General features: G+C 42.2%; 1 protein-coding gene across 2 annotated transcripts in view; it reads right to left on the minus strand.

The window, feature by feature from the left end:
- MTUS2 (microtubule associated scaffold protein 2) overlaps positions 1 to 16,171 on the minus strand; it is a 560,413-nt gene that overhangs the window by 425,089 nt on the left and 119,153 nt on the right. For both annotated transcript variants that reach the window (XM_058277015.1, XM_058277014.1), the window contains exon 2: positions 13,340 to 13,411. The gene's annotated coding sequence lies outside the window, so the exon portion shown is untranslated. The remainder of the gene's footprint in view (positions 1 to 13,339; positions 13,412 to 16,171) is intronic.

Here is a 16,171-nt window from a genome sequence, read left to right on the forward strand (position 1 = left end):
CTCTGCCATCCCGGCCAGGGAGTGCTGGGAAGGTCAAGGGTGCTGAGCTCCCTGGGGGAGGGGCACCGGCTCCATGCAGGGGCGTCTCAGCTGCAGGAGCGTGGAGGGAGAGAGAAGCCAAACCAGGGTTCAAATCCTTCCTCTCAGAGAGCTCGGATGCTCCTTTCTCTTGCATAAAGAGTACTGTTTCCCAGTAAGGTCAAGCGTCCATTTGCTTGCTTCTTTTCGCGTTCTAAGGCACAGATGGGCAAACTTTTTCTGGAAAGGGCATCTAGAAAATATTTTAGCCTTTGTGGAACACACAGTCTCTGTTACAAAAGTAGCCAGAGGCAACACACAAATGAACACTTGTGGCTGTGTGCCCATAAATCTTTATTTGAAAAACCAGGTGGCAGGGCACAAAATTTCTGCTTGAAATGGAAAAGTCTTGGTAATGGACGGTGGCAATGGTACCACAATCTTGTGAACATAATTACCACTGAATTGTAAAAAGTGATTAAAATGGGAAATTTTAGGTTGTTTACCTGTTACCAGAATACTTTTAAAAAAACAAACAAACCACAGAACTGTACAACACAAAGAGTGACCCCTAATGTAAACTGTGGACTGCAGTAAATAGTCTAATTGTGCCTAGTGTTTCATCCATTGTAACAAGGTACCACACTAATGCAAAATATTAATAAGGAAAATTGTGTGTCTGTGTTGGAGGTGGTAGATGGGAACGCTCTACTCATGTATTTTCTGCATGATTTTTCTGTAAACCTACAACTGTTAAAATATATTAAAAAACAAAAATATTAAAAAAACAAGTGGCAGGCTGGATTTGGTTCAGGAATCATAGATTGCTGACTCTTGTTCTAGAAATACTCACAAATTATTCCAGTATTCACAACAATTTCATTAGTGGTTGAGGAACATTTTGCAAATATTAAATGTATCATATTATACTTAAACTTGTATATATAAAGATCTAGACCTGACAGGCAGGAAATGTAATACTGAATTTTTTACATTGACATTTAGATGGACAGTGAATTCTAGAATTGTAAAGAATATGTATTTTTATAAAATATTTACTATGTTAATTAAAGTTTAATATATTAAATTGAAAATAGGAGTTTTGTTCATATATTTAATCTATCCCAAATTAAAATTTGTATTATGCCTTTTAATTTTACTGCAAAATTTTGAATAAGTTAGAAAATAATTTCCTGAAAATTTGACATTTCATATTGTTTACATTTATTTTTAATTGTCTTTTTTTTTTTAGAGATACATACATCACAAAAAATGTTACATTAAAAAATCTAAGACGGTCCCACATACCCCACCCTCACCCCCCACTCCTCCCACATCAACAACCTCTTTCATCATTGTGGCACATTAATCACATTTGGTGATACATTTTAGAGCACTGCTGCACTGCATGGATTATAGTTTACATTGTAGTTTAGTTTTATTTACATTTTCTGATGAAAACATATTTATCTTCTGTATACTGTGAATAAAATAATTTTCTTTTTAATCCTTTAGATTATTGAAATTGACTACAAATTGATTCTTTTAGAAACGAAAAACGCAAAAGTAGCCTTAGACTGAAAGAAGTTTTTAAAAAATAATAAATCTTCAAAGATGTAATCTGCTTAAATTTCTTCAAGTCTTAAAACTGAGAGTAAACAGGCTTCTGGGGAGTATAACCTACATACAATTCATAAACAGGACATTACAAATTCTTTATCTAGTGAAGATTCAGTTACTCATCAAGGCACTAAAAATGAGCAAGATAAGTATCCTCACCAAGTCCACAGTTTGAACAGGTAAGAGAAAATCCCAGCAATGTCATATTTTAATCAAGATTTAATAATATCATTGGTCCATTATTATACATGTAATAATAATGCAAAATAATTTGATATTTTCTGTCATTCACCCACATAAAGATTGTAACTTAACACATATATTTCTTTAATTTTGTCACTACAACGGCATATTTGTCAAGGTAAGTGAATAGAACATATTTAAGCTTGTTATATTCACTTATAAATACTGAAGCATATGGTATGTGAACCTCATTTGAACTTTGACTCCAGCCCCACAGTTTTATATATATATATATAGTTTATTTGTTTGTTTCATTTTGTTTTCTTTTTGAGGTACTAGAGGCGGGGATTGAACCTGGGACCTTGTATGTGGGAACCCAGCACTCAACCACTGAGCCACATAGGCTCCCCTGAGGTGGTTTTTCATTTGTTTGCTTGTTGTTGTTTTGGAGTTTTTTTGTTTTTAAGAGGCACCAGGGACCAAACCCAGGACATCCCATGTGGGAAGCAGGTGCTTGAGCCACATTTACTACCCAAAAATATATTTTAGCTCATCCAAATAATGGAAAAATAAGCAAACATTAAAAATTAAATTTTGGGTACTTTTTTTTGTAGAGAAAGATGTTTAAGATGGAGTGTTCACTGAAAAAACACTCGTCACCATTGTAGATACCTTATATAAATAAATATGCTGCAAAAAGATCCTTGAAGATATTATACTACAATATTAGCAGTGATGCTGTACATTTAAAAAACTAGGGGCTTTTCAGCATCTCAGACACAGTCGTTAGTAGCATAAAGGCCTTTGCATTGTCAAGATGTCTCAACATCTCATACTTTGTCCTTGGGTCCCTCAGTGACAACCCCTGACACCTGCTCATACAAGAAAAACAGAATGTCCCTCTCCTTCCATGTCACACCTGGGATCAGGCTCCATTATCATCAACTACAAACTCCCCAATCTCCACCCCTGCTTGAAAGAATTTTTATTTACTACAATATTCTAATTGTTTGAATAAGCCATTGCTTATTAAAATAACCAGGAAAAAAGAAATGTTATTAAAATAAATAGATGACATAGGGTGAAGTATAGTTCTTTCTATGCCTCCAACATTTTCATGCTCATACATGTTGTTTTGTATGATGTTCATGACATACAGGAACCATGGCGATATATACTGTCTTTGAAAAAAATACTCTCCTCATAGACACAGATGGCGCCATTTCCGGAACATTCACTGGGGCTCCTTGCTCTCGTGATGATGGAGGTTTGGCACAGGTCTCGTCTGGATGGCAAAGGCAAATGTGGGGGAAACAGTTGGTTTGGAAAGCAGGAAATGAGAATGGCCACAGGCCTCTAACTCAAGACCTGCCTCCGTCTGCACCACTATCTAACCCAGTGAGCCAACTGGACAGGAGTGGGTTGGCCGACGGGCATCCAAATGCCACCCAACAGCGTGGCAGGGGCTCATGATCACGAGGAGAAGGACGACAATGACAACAAGGGACACTTTAATCCCTCCAGCATGTCATCCAGCAGTTAGAACAAGAGGTTCTTAATCAACCAGAGTTTTCCTTTTTCTCCTTACTGGCAAGACTACAGGGATAAATGTGGGGTAAAACATGTTCCATAAACCATAATTATACTTCGTTACTTTAAAACTCTGACTGATGACTAGGTGATCTGGGCAAATGCCTTCTCTCTCCCCACATGAGAAGCAGGAGCTTGTTGATCAAGTGACATTAACAGAGGAATCAGCTCAAGGGATGTCACATGTTGAAAGCAGAAGTTAAATTTAGTCTGCAAAATACGCGTCTTTGTGAACAATGATGCTTCTTGTGGTTCCAACACTGACCCTGGCCCAAGAGGGAATTTAGGTGGCCCTGACTTATTTGAAGGACATTATCCACACAGTACTTCTTTTTTTTTTTTTTTTTTTAAAGATTTATTTTTATTTATTTAATTCCCCTCCCCTCCCCCGGTTGTCTGTTTTCTGTGTCTTTTTGCTGCGTCTTGTTTCTTTGTCCGCTTCTGTTGTCGTCAGCGGCACGGGAAGCGTGGGCTGTGTGCGGCGCCATTCCTGGGCAGGCTGCACTTTCTTTCGCGCTGGGCGGCTCTCCTTATGGGGCGCACTCCTTGCGTGTGGGGCTCCCCTACGCGGGGGACACCCCTGGGTGGCGCGGCACTCCTTGTGCGCATCAGCACTGCGCATGGGCCAGCTCCACACGGGTCAAGGAGGCCCGGGGTTTGAACCTCGGACCTCCCATGTGGTAGACGGACGCCCTAACCACTGGGCCAAGTCCGTTTCCCACACACAGTACTTCTTGTAGGAAGTCTCATGATGTAGTTAATGATGTCCCATACGCGGGATTGTTATTGCAACACTGTAACTGCCAGACCATGGCATTCCTAAGTAGAGGAAGTTTTACTACAGTTCTCAATAAATTCATCTTATATGGATACAGAGGAAGATGATCGCTGAGGAAAATTATACCCCAAGTCACAAAACACTGTATTATCTGTAAACTTCATAAGTATTTTAGAATGGATATTATTTCCATAGGGTATGGATCCAGGTTTTGCATGCCAAGCATTAAACACCTTCCCAACCTGAGAATTGTTCAAATTAGGATAATCAATTCTTGAATTAAGATTCAATTAAAGTACCAGGAGAAAATTTTCTAAGAAGGTAAAATAAGGGAGCAGATGTAGCCCCATGGTTGAGCACCTGCCTCCCACATATGAGGTCCTGGGTTCCATTCCCAGTACCTCCTAAAAAAGAAAAAAAAAAGTTAAATCAAAGACAGCACAAGTAAACTGAATGGCAAATCTCTTAAATAAAAGGCTGTGATAACCAGAACCCACTCTTCCAGGCAGCCACAGAATTTTCTAGACGTAATCATCTTTGGCTATTTTGATGTTGCTACAAAAAGGGTGAGGTCATCTCTTTAATTTACTTATTGGAGGACATCATAAAAATAACCATATGATTAAAGGCTCTTGCACTAATTATTACTTTATTTCATTATTGTTATTTTGCTAACAGTGCTAGGGGAAGTTGTCTTAGTTTTCCAGAGGCTGCCTATGCAAACATACCAGAGATAGATTGGCTTTTATAAAGGGAATTAATTTGGGATAAAAGTTTACAGTTCTGAGGCCATAAAATGTCTAAACCAAAGGTGAGAAAGGCTTCTGATGATCCTGGCATCCTGCCACACAGTTAGGCAAGATGGCAGGTCTGCCTGTCTCACTACTTTCACCTCAAGCTCAGCAGTAGGCAATCAGGCATAGGGCTGGTCTCTTCAGCCTTGAGCTGCTCCATGGGCCCATCCTCTTGAGGGCTTCATTGCTTTAGCTGCTAATGACCCTTGAGTCCTCTTACACATGGCAGGGTCAAATGGTGGTGCTCGTTCTGTGTATGTTCTCAGTTCATGTAAGACCCAGCAAGAGGCTGGAGACCCAACCTGAGTCATGCCTCACTGACATAGTCCAGTCAAAAGCAATCTAATCAAGGTCCCTTACCTGAGTCTAGTGCAATCAAAGGGTTTCTTAATTCAATCTAACCAAAAGGCTCCACACACATTAGACTTCCATGCACAGGAATGGGTGAGCTTAAGAATATAATTTTCTGGGATCCACAAAAGATTCAAACCAGGACAGAAGTATAACCATTTCATTTTTTCTACATACTAGAAATCTCTTTGTAAAAGATGCCATCATCAAGCAATGTCTAATTATGCAACCACAAGGCACACATTTCTGAATTGTAGACATCTGGCATGCAGAGAGCTCCCAAATGCTGGGCTCTCATAACCTATATTTATAACCCACTAAAAATGTCAGATAGGAACCACTGTACATCTAAGACAGGTAGATAGAGAGGGAAATGCCCAGTAGCCCAACACCAAAGCTCAAGATCTAGGTGCACCTGTTACCAACCATCTAAAACTGAACAAGTAATTAACGGCCATGTTGCAGTTTCCCAGTTTGTTGCATGGATGACTTGATCCAACCAATGTCTACCTCATGAGGCTCTAAATAAAATGATGCTTTTGAAAAAGTGTTGTAAACTATAAGGAAACATAACATTGACAAGAAGAATGAGAAACAGAAAATGTACCACGGCAACCAGCCTGAAGAAATATATGTGAACCTCATTACAAAGATGTGGGTTATAATCAAGAGACTTTCCCCCGACTATGTTACTAAAATGGATAGTGACACACATATGCCATAGGGTGATTTCTCATCAGCTAAAGGGAGCATCGCACACAAACCACATGTTTCTAAAACAGGAGCCACATCAAAACGGAGAGAACATATGGGACGATCAGATATATATATGCACAGCTTCAGACGCTGCCAAGATGTAGTGAATTTGAGCTTGAGAATGAAATGGCTCTGTTCAGAAAAGTACAATCAGGGAAACGGACTTTGGCCCAGTGGTTGGGGCGTCCGTCTACCATATGGGAGGTCCGCGGTTCAAACCCCGGGCCTCCTTGACCCGTGTGGAGCTGGCCATGCGCAGCGCTGATGCACGCAAGGAGTGCCGTGCCACGCAGGGGTGTCCCCCGCGTGGGGGAGCCCCACGCGCAAGGAGTGCGCCTGTGAGGAAAGCCGCCCAGCGTGAAAAGAAAGAGCAGCCTGCCCAGGAATGGCGCTGCCCACACTTCCAGTGCCGCTGACGACAACAGAAGCGGACAAAGAAACAAGACAAAGAAACAAGATGCAGCAGGTAGACACCAAGAACAGACAACCAGGGGAGGGGGGGGTGGAAATTAAATAAATAAATAAATCTTTAAAAAAAAAAAAAAAGAAAAGTACAATCATTACAGACCAACCATTGCTTCAAGGGGTGGAGCCTTAAGCAGCCAGGTTTTTTTTAACCCAAGACCCAGGAATTAAAAACACAGGAAAGTTTCTTTTATAGAAAGAAAGCTTAGACACACTTGAATACTGACCCAGGTAACATGAGGTCTCTTGAGGAACAAAAAGTAGTAACAGGAAATTTATTAGTTCCAATGGCAATTTTAACTCTGTGGGCATACCTACCAATCACTACCATTTTTCTATTCATTCAAAAGCTTTGTGAGCTCCTACCAGATGCCCAGCACTTTTTTTCCTTTATTAGAGAAGTTGAAGGCTTACAGAACAATCATGCCTATAACACAAAATTCCCATATAATATCCTATTATTAACAACTTGCGTTGATATGGAACATTCGTTAGAGTTGATGAAAGTACGTTTTAAAAACTGCATTATTAATTACAGTCCAAGGTTTAATTTAGGGTCACAATATAGTGTAATTACATGGATTTATTTTAATTCTGTTACATATATACAATCTAACATTTCACCTTCTAATCACATTCAGATACATATTTCAGTCCTGCTAATTACGCTTGCAATGTTGCGCTACCATCCATTACCAAAACATTTTCATTACTCCAAATAAAATGTTCACACACTCTTTTTAGGTCTTGTGGATACAGCAGTGAACAAGGCAAGGTTGGCTAGTTCAAGAAGCAGAAAGAAGTGAGGTGGAAATGGAAGGATCAGAATAGAGGTGCTGCTGGTTGTGGAAGGAGTTGGGGTTTTATATATTTTCAAAATGTGGCTCAAGCAGTTGGATGCCTGCCTACCACATGGAGATGCCAGGTTAAGTTCCCAGTGCCTTCTAAAGAAGGCAAGCAAGACAGCGAGCTGACACGATGGGCTGGCTTGGCAAGCTGCTGATGCAACGAAGAGACACAACGAGGAAACACAATGAGAAACACCAGTGGGAAGCAGAGGTGGCTCAAGCCAATGGGCACCTTCCTTCTACATGGGAGGGCCTGGGTTCAGTTCCCAGTGCCTTCTAAAAAGAAGACAAGCATGCAAGGAATGGACACAGAGAGCAGACAGTAAGCACAAACAATGATTGGGGAAGGAGAAATAAATAAATAAAGCCTAAAAAAAGAAAGAAAGATCATCATTGCAGTATGAAGACCAGATCATAGAAACAATTATAAGAGAGAATGGCTTGGATTCTAGCAGTGCAAAAAGAGAGGAGGGGTCATATTCTGAAAGTAGAGGCAACAGGGTGTGCTGAGGCTGTTGCCTTAGGCAACAGAGTAGATAGTATTGTCACTTACTAGAATGGGAACAACTGGGGAGGAACAGATGTCATGGCAAAGAATTAGGAATACTGCTTTGGAAATACTAGTTTTGAGATAGCTATCAGAAATCTAAGGGTAATATCAAGTCAAAAATGAACCAAGGAAGCTCAGTGGAAAGGCTGGGCTAAGGATTTAAACGAAGGAGATATCATGGCTTTAAAGCCATGACCTGGGTAAGACTGTATGGAATTGAAGAATAAAGAACTGAGCCATGGTCCACTCTAACATTCAGAGGCCAAACTGAACAGGAGCCAGAAGTGTAGTCAAGAGGAAGTCAAGGAGAGAGCAGGCTATTGTGTCAAAGGCTCCCAAGAGGATAAGATGACAACAGAAGTGACACTGGCTTTGCCAGCTGGACATTATTGGTAAAGTGGGCAAGAATGGTACTGTGAGGAGCCTGACTGGAGTGGGACCAGGACAGAATATGGTGATGAGAAGGCAAAGACCATGTCTACACATGACTCTTCCAAAAAGTCTTCCTGTAGAGGTGAACTGAGAATGCATGGAAGAAAAAAACAGGGTGGGTTTTCTGCTTTACTTTTTAAGGAATGATGTATTACAGCATATCTATATGCCATTTAGGAATGAAAGATCAGAACAAGTGAAATTGATGGTGCAGAGAGCAAATTCAAAGGAATGCTAAGGAAACACTCCCTGCAAACTTGGCCCCACCAGTCCCCAAGGCAACAGTGACCCATGCCGGTTGGGATGGCAATGCACAGGACCCCGTGTCCACTGGGTTCTAGAAGTAAGTAACCCAGCTGCTCCAGATCCAGCATAGCTGAGAAGCTGCAGGTGAGTCCTGGGTAAAAAGGGTTCCACAACACTCTTCCCCAAATCATGGTTTACCTCGTCCATCAATTTTGAATATATTCTACAAAATAATAGTGAAGTGTAAGATTGAAGCAAAAGGAGATTCAGAAATGTCAGTAAAAAATTTCCAGAGTTTCAAAGATCCATGGTGGTGGAGGGCATACATTGGATGAAAACAGGAAACTATAGTTTTAGTTTGTTTTTAAATTTTCTTTCAAAGCAGCAGCATTTCCCCTCACTCATCAGAGCAACCAGTCCTCCACAAAGCTATATTAAAGAAATAATTGGAAGATCTATTCCAATAAAATAAGAATGGTTGCAAGAGTAACATTTTAATTCATGAATTAACAGAGATCCAAGATACCCTAAAAACTTATATTTAAGTCCAGTTAATTTTATTATTAAAATGATATTAGGGAAGAAGGGGCAAGATGACAGCAAAGTAAGGAGCTTCAAGAGTCAACTTGTCCTATGGGGCAGTTAGTAATCACCCAGAACTACCTAAACCACCTGGTTGGGGATCCAAGGAGACCAGTAGAGCATCCTGCAACATCCTTGGAAGGATGGAAGGAGGAAACTGCCTATCTGCAGTGAAAAGATTCATGAGAAAAGCACACCACACCACAGAGGCTGGAGCTCATCCCCTGCTGACAGCCCAAGACACCTCAGGAGCTATTCCCTGGCCAGAGTTGGAAGTTTTCGTTTCCCAAAAACAGGGGAGGAAGAGATGGTTGGGCACTGACTTCAGTTACTGATTAGTGAATTTGGCTGGCAAAAGTCCAATCCTAAGAACAACTAAAGTTTGAATCTGTCCAAGTCAGAAAGAGGCCAGTAGGCTCCACTTTAACTCTTCCCCCAGCATGAGGGAAGTGGGGTGGATTGAAAATCACAGTGATGGTAGGGAACAGTATCTTTCCACCCATGTCAGATTGCTGCCCTAATCTGGGCTCCAGTTCTGCCTCCAGGAGGGAGGAAGCTGGGGGGACCTGCATCAGCCTTTCCAGGCAACTGCAGTTACTTTCAGCCTTCATGGACTAGCCTGTTGGACACATCTCTGGCTTTATCCCCACCTGTAACAGGGCAGGAGGAGGGACAGTGCTCCCTCAGCCTCTCTGGGCAACTGTGGTCACTTTTGGACCACATGGAAAAGACTGTTGCCCACACCTGCAGCTCCAACCTCACTCCAGGTAGGGGAGGAAGATGCATGGAGCCTCATCAGGCTCTCCAGGCAAGTATAGGTGTTCTTGGCCTGCATGGCTTGGATTACTGAATATGGTTATGACTCCATCCCTACCCCAGGCAGGGAACAAGAGCAGGGGACACATCATCAGTTCCTGAAGAAATGTGGGTATCTTCAGCCTCCAAGGCTTATTGTACCAAATGCATCCTTAGCTACTACTCCACAACCGGTGAAGGAAAAAGGGCAAAAAACAGATGAAAATGAGTTGAAAAGTTCAGATTAGCTAAACACAAGCCACTATAAAGTTCCAATTAAGTTGAACCAAGTATCAAAGAGGGGCTGTAGCACAAAGCCAATCAAATACAATCCCTAACTAAAGAGAGAAAATGCACCAAAAATAAATCTAGTAAATCAGATGTCCATACACCAACAAAAAATTATAATCTAAACCAAGAAACAGGAAGATATGGCCCAGTCAAAATCAGATGACATAAAGGAGTTAAGATAACTAATCACAGATTTTCAAACAAATCTCCTCAATAAATTCAATGATATGGCTAAAGAAATTAAGAACATTAACATGGGAAGTAGTCTTGGCCCAGTGGTTAGGGCGTCCATCTACCACATGGGAGGTCTGCGGTTCAAACCCCAGGCTTCCTTGACCCGTGTGCAACTGGCCCATGCGCAGTGCTCATGTGTGAAAGGAGTGCCCTGCCACACAGGGGTGTCCCCGCGTAGGGGAGCCCCACGTGCAAGGAGTGCGCCCCATAAGGAGAGCCGCCCAGCGTGAAAGAAAGTTCAGCCTGCCCAAGAATGGCACCGCACACATGGAGAGCTTACACAACAAGATGATGCAACAAAAAGAAACACAGATTCCCATGCTGCTGACAACAACAGAAGCAGACAAAGAAGAATATGCAGTGGATAGACACAGAGAACAGAAAACTGGGGTGGGGGGGTGGGGGGGAAGTGGAGAGAAATAAATAAATAAATCTTAAAAAAAAAAAAGAACATTAAGATGACACTGGGTAAGTACAAAGAAGACTCTGAAAGCATACATAGAAAAATAGCAGAACCTTTGGGAATGAAAGGCACAATAAATGAAATTAAAAATACACTGGAGGGGGAAGCAGCTGTGGCCCAATCAGTTGGGCTCCTGTCTACCATAGGGGATGCCCTGGGTTCGTGTCCTGGGGCCTCTTTGTGAAGGCAGGCTCACCTGCATGCCACAGAGAGCCAGCCCACAAGTGCTGCAGAGTGCTGCCCATCCCACAGCACTGAGGAGAGCCAACTCAACAAGGTGACGCAACAAAAAGGGAGACGAGTAAAAACACAGAAGAATGCACAGCTAATGGACACAAAGAGCAGACAACAAGCAAGCTGCAAGGGGGGCGGTATAAATAAAAATAAAAATACAGACACACAGAATAATGCACAGTGAATGGACACAGAGAACAGACAGCAAGCAAGCCGTGGGGGGCAGGGGAATAAAAAATAAATTAAAAATACATTAAAAATACACTGGAGGTATCAACAGCAGATTTGAAGAGGTAAAAGAAAGGATAAAAGAGCTTGAAGATAGGGCCTCTGAAAGCAAATACACAAAAGAACAGATAAAGAATGGAAAAAAATTGAAAAGGGTCTCAGGGAAGTAAATGATGGCAAAATATGTCCAAATATGATGTCATGGGTTTCCCAGAAAGAGAAGAGAAGGAAAAAGGGGCAGAAGAACTATTTGAGGAAATAACAGTAGAAAATTTCCCAACCCTATTGAAAGAAATAGATACGTGTCCAAGAAGCACAATGTACTCCCATCCAAATAAATCCAAACAGACCTACTCCAAGACACATACTAATCAGAATGTCAAACACCAAAGATAAAGAGGGAATCTTTTTTTATTTCTCTCCCCTCCCCCTCCCAGTTGTCTGCTCTCTGTGTCCATTTGCTGTGTGTTCTTCTGTGACTGCTTCTATCCTTATCAGCGGCACCAGGAATCTGTGTTTCTTTTTGTCACGTCATCTTGTGTCAGCTCTCCATGTGTGTGGTGTCATTTTTGGGCAGGCTGCACCTTCGTTTGCACTGGGTGGCTCTCCTTACGGGGTGCACTCCTTGCACATGAGGTTCCCCTATGTGGAGGACACCCCAACGTGGCACGGCACTCCTTTCACACATCAGCACTGCACATGGGCCAGCTCCACACAGGTCAAGGAGGCCCAGGGTTTGAACCGCAGACCTCCCATGTGGTAGATGGATGCCCTATCCATTGGGCCAAGTCCGCTTCCCAAGAGGGAATCTTGAGAGGAGCAAAAGTGATTCATCACATGTAAAAGATGCCCATTAGCATTATATGCTGATTTTTCATAAGAAACCATGGAGGCAAGAAGACAGTGGTATGATATATTTAAGATACTGAAATACAGCCTGAAAAGAAAAGACAGGAGAAGCTTGGAAGAGAGTCTACAAATGAAGATTATATCAGTAAAAGTACTAAAAGTGTAAGGAGGGGTGAAAATAAGATATGACAGACAAAACCCAAAGGTCAAAATGGGTCCAGTCAGAACTGCCTTTACAATAATAACATTGAACATCAATAGATTAAACTCCTCAATCAAAAGACACAGACTGGTAGAATGGATAAGAAAATATGCAGCCCCAATAAAAATTTTGACAGCCTTTTTTAAACAATGTAATCCTTTTTTAAACATGTAAATCCTAATTATCAAATTTATTTGGAAGGGTAAGGGACTCTGAATAGCTAGCTAAAAACATCTTAAAAAGGAAGAGCAAAGTTGGAAGACTCTCACTTAGAACTTTAAATCATATTACCTAGTTACAGTGGTAAAAACGGCATGCTACTGAAATAAAGATAGACATATAGACCAATGAAACTAAACTGATTGGTGGAAGAAGCATTTCATACTTTTATGAGAATATATAGCTACATATATGTATGCATGCATATATTTTTCTCATCATCTAAACTAATAATAATACAATCTCTCTGGATGGCAATTTATCAAAATATGTCAAGAGATTTAAAGATGTTTATTCTCTTTAACCAAATAATTCTACTTCTAAGACCCTATCCTAAGAAAATAACCAGAGGAGCAGCCAAATATTTATGTTCAATGATATATATATGTTATTTAAATTAATTTTAAAAATTACAAACCACCAAGATGACCAAACGTTAATCTTTTTATCTTCATAGTATGGAATGTTACACAGAAATTTAAAAGTCACATGCTTGGGGAGCAGGTGTAGCTCAAGTGGTTGAGCACCTGCTTCCCATGTATGAGGTCCCAGGTTTGATCCCCAGTGCCTTCTAAAAACAAAAACAAGGAAATGAAAAACACAATTCTCACTGGGAGTGTACGTAGCTTGGTGGTCGAGTGCCTGCTTCCCTTGTACGAGGTCCTAGGTTAATTCCCCAGTACCTAAAAAAAACAAAAAACAAATAACAAATGCTTGAAGATTACTTAATGAAATGGAGTAATTCTCATGACACAAAATTAAATGAAATGGTATACCACAAAACTATCTTATATGATCTCAAATTTGTAAAATGCACAGAAAAGACTGGGAACAAACACACCAAAAAGTTAACAATTTTCCAGTTGGTGAGATGAATGATTTCATTTTCTCTATATTTTTTCATATTTTCCAATGTGTCTACAAGGAATATTTTATTCTTATAATCAGAGGTTTTATAATTTAAACTTTTAAGTTTTAGTAGAGTGGGGAGAGGACACAATGGAAGTAATTATAATGGAGAAAAATTATAGTGTCTAGATTTCAGAATACCTATTCTAGAAAAAGATTATACAAATACCTGAGGACTTCTTAGATATTATATAGAAGTTAGGTAATGGATCCTTCTTGAACCATCCTGAAGCCCTGCAACCCAAGGCTTCAGAAGATCCTGCTCTTTTGGCTGTGACCTTCAGAATGAGTAATCCCTAGGACCAAGGGGACAAGCCTCCATTGGGGCCCACACACCTACCCTTTCGAGACCTTGATTCTAGGATCCAGGACCCTGGAAGTCCCTTCCTATGTGGCCTCCATGCCGTGTGTATGGCCTGCATAATCATCTTCCTCATAAGTCTCCATGGGGCTTCTCACCCATTTGCATGCCTGTCCCCTGAGCAATGCCCGTCCCTAGGGCTGTGCAAGGAACTTGACCACACAACTGCAGTGATGGCAGCAAGGTACATAAAGCCTCACTCAGTGCTGGAGGAAGGCTTGGCTGGGTGAGAAGGCAGGGCCAAAACTGGGGGGTCACCTGTCCCACACCACCAAATGAGAGGGGAGAACAGAGGAGAGTGGAGGGGGAAGGAAAGGGGACAGGGAGTGGGGAGAAAAGGGGTCGAAAGAAGAAAATCATCCTCTGGAGAACAAAGCAATCAAGGACTTGGATTACGGAGAAAGGACACTGGATGATTTTACTCTCTTTTACTTGGGTGTGGCCAGAAGCTGGGAAGTTGGGAACCTAAAAATTATTAACGTTTCTGAGTAATTACCTGTGCCTTGTTTTGTCTTGTTTTAAGAAAGAAGGGGAAATATTTAAGTAGAAGAGATTGAGGGGCAAGATGGCAGCTGAGTAAGGCACTTCAAGATTCAGCTCACTCTACGGGGCAGTTAGTAATCACCCAGAGCTATCCAAAGGACTTGTTTGGGGGGACCAGGAGACCAGAAGAGGACCCTGTAACATTCTCGAAAGAATGGAAAGAAAAGACTGCCCATCTGCAGAGAAGATTCGCTTAGGCTAGTGCCCATCCTCCATTGGTGGTGCAAGCCTCCTTGAGAGCTATTCTGTGGCTGGAGTTGGAAGTGCCATTTCCCAAAAACAGAGGAAGAAGAGACAGTTGGGTACAAGTTTCAGCTACTGATTAATAAATTCAGCTGGCTAAAGTATAATCCTAAAAACAGCTGAAATTTGAACCTGTCCAATTTGGAAAGAGGTCAGCAACTGTCATTTTAACTCCACCCACGGCGTGAGGGGAAGTGGGGCAGTGATGGTAGGGACCGGTTTCTTTCCACCCAGATTGCACTGCAGTTCTAGCCTAGACCCACCACTGGCAGGAAGGAAGCTAGGGGGACCTGCACCAACCTCCCTGTGCACCTGCAGGTACTTTCAGCAGACAGGACAGTCAGATACCTGGGGCTCCCCACCCCCCAACAGTATAGAAGGGGAACTGCAGGTACTTTTGGCCTACACAGACTAGTTTGTTGAGCACCTTCAATTCTACCCTACCCCACACCCATAGGACAGGAGAGGATTGCTGTTTCCTCATCCTCCCTGGGCAACTGCATGAACTGGACTGTTGGGTGCCTATGGTTCCACCCCACCCCCAACAGGACAAGAATGGGGCAGTGTCTCCCCATTCTCTCTGGGCAACTGCTAGTGCTTTCAGCCCACACAGACTGAATAGTCGAACATCGTGGCTCCATCCCAGCACCCCCAATAGGATAGGAGAGTTGTGTTTCCTCAGCCTCTCTGGGCAAAAGTAGGCACTTTTGGCCTACACAGACTGGACTGCAGGGCCCCTGTGGATTCATCTCTACTCCCCACTTGGATAGGGGGGCTCATGTTTCTTTAGCATCTCCAGATAACAGTAGGCACTCTCAACCTGTATGGACTGGACTGTTGGGTGCCTGTGGCTCCACCCCAACCCTCCGCCCCCCCATAGGATAAAAGGGGAGCTGTGTTTTCTCAGCCTCTCTGGGCAACTGTGGGTCCTTTCAGCCCACACAGACTGATCTGTTGGGCACCTGTGGTTCCATCTCCACCCCTTAAAGGGCAAAAGAGACAGTATTCCCTTCTGGATTAGATTGCTGGGTACTCTGGAGGGTCCACCCATACTCCTAGCAGGGAAGGAAGGGGGCTGGTGTTATGTCAATCTACCTGGGCAACTGCAGTCAGTTTTGACCTGCACAGATTAGTTTGCTCCCAACACCTGCAGTTTCATCTCCACCCCAGGCAGGGAAGGAAGGAATGTGAAGCCTCATCAGTCTCTCTGGGCAACTATAGACCATCTTGGCCTGCATGGCTTGGATTACTACATATAGCTGCAGCTCTTTCCCTACCCCTGGCAGAGGAGAAAGGTGAGAGAAGCTACATCAGTTTCTGGGGCAACACAGGAAGCATCAGCCTCCATAGCTTACATTATCAACTACATCCTTGGCTCCTACTACAA

Source organism: Dasypus novemcinctus, chromosome 15 (genome assembly GCF_030445035.2).
Source record: "Dasypus novemcinctus isolate mDasNov1 chromosome 15, mDasNov1.1.hap2, whole genome shotgun sequence".
Classification (NCBI taxonomy): Eukaryota; Metazoa; Chordata; class Mammalia; order Cingulata; family Dasypodidae; genus Dasypus; species Dasypus novemcinctus.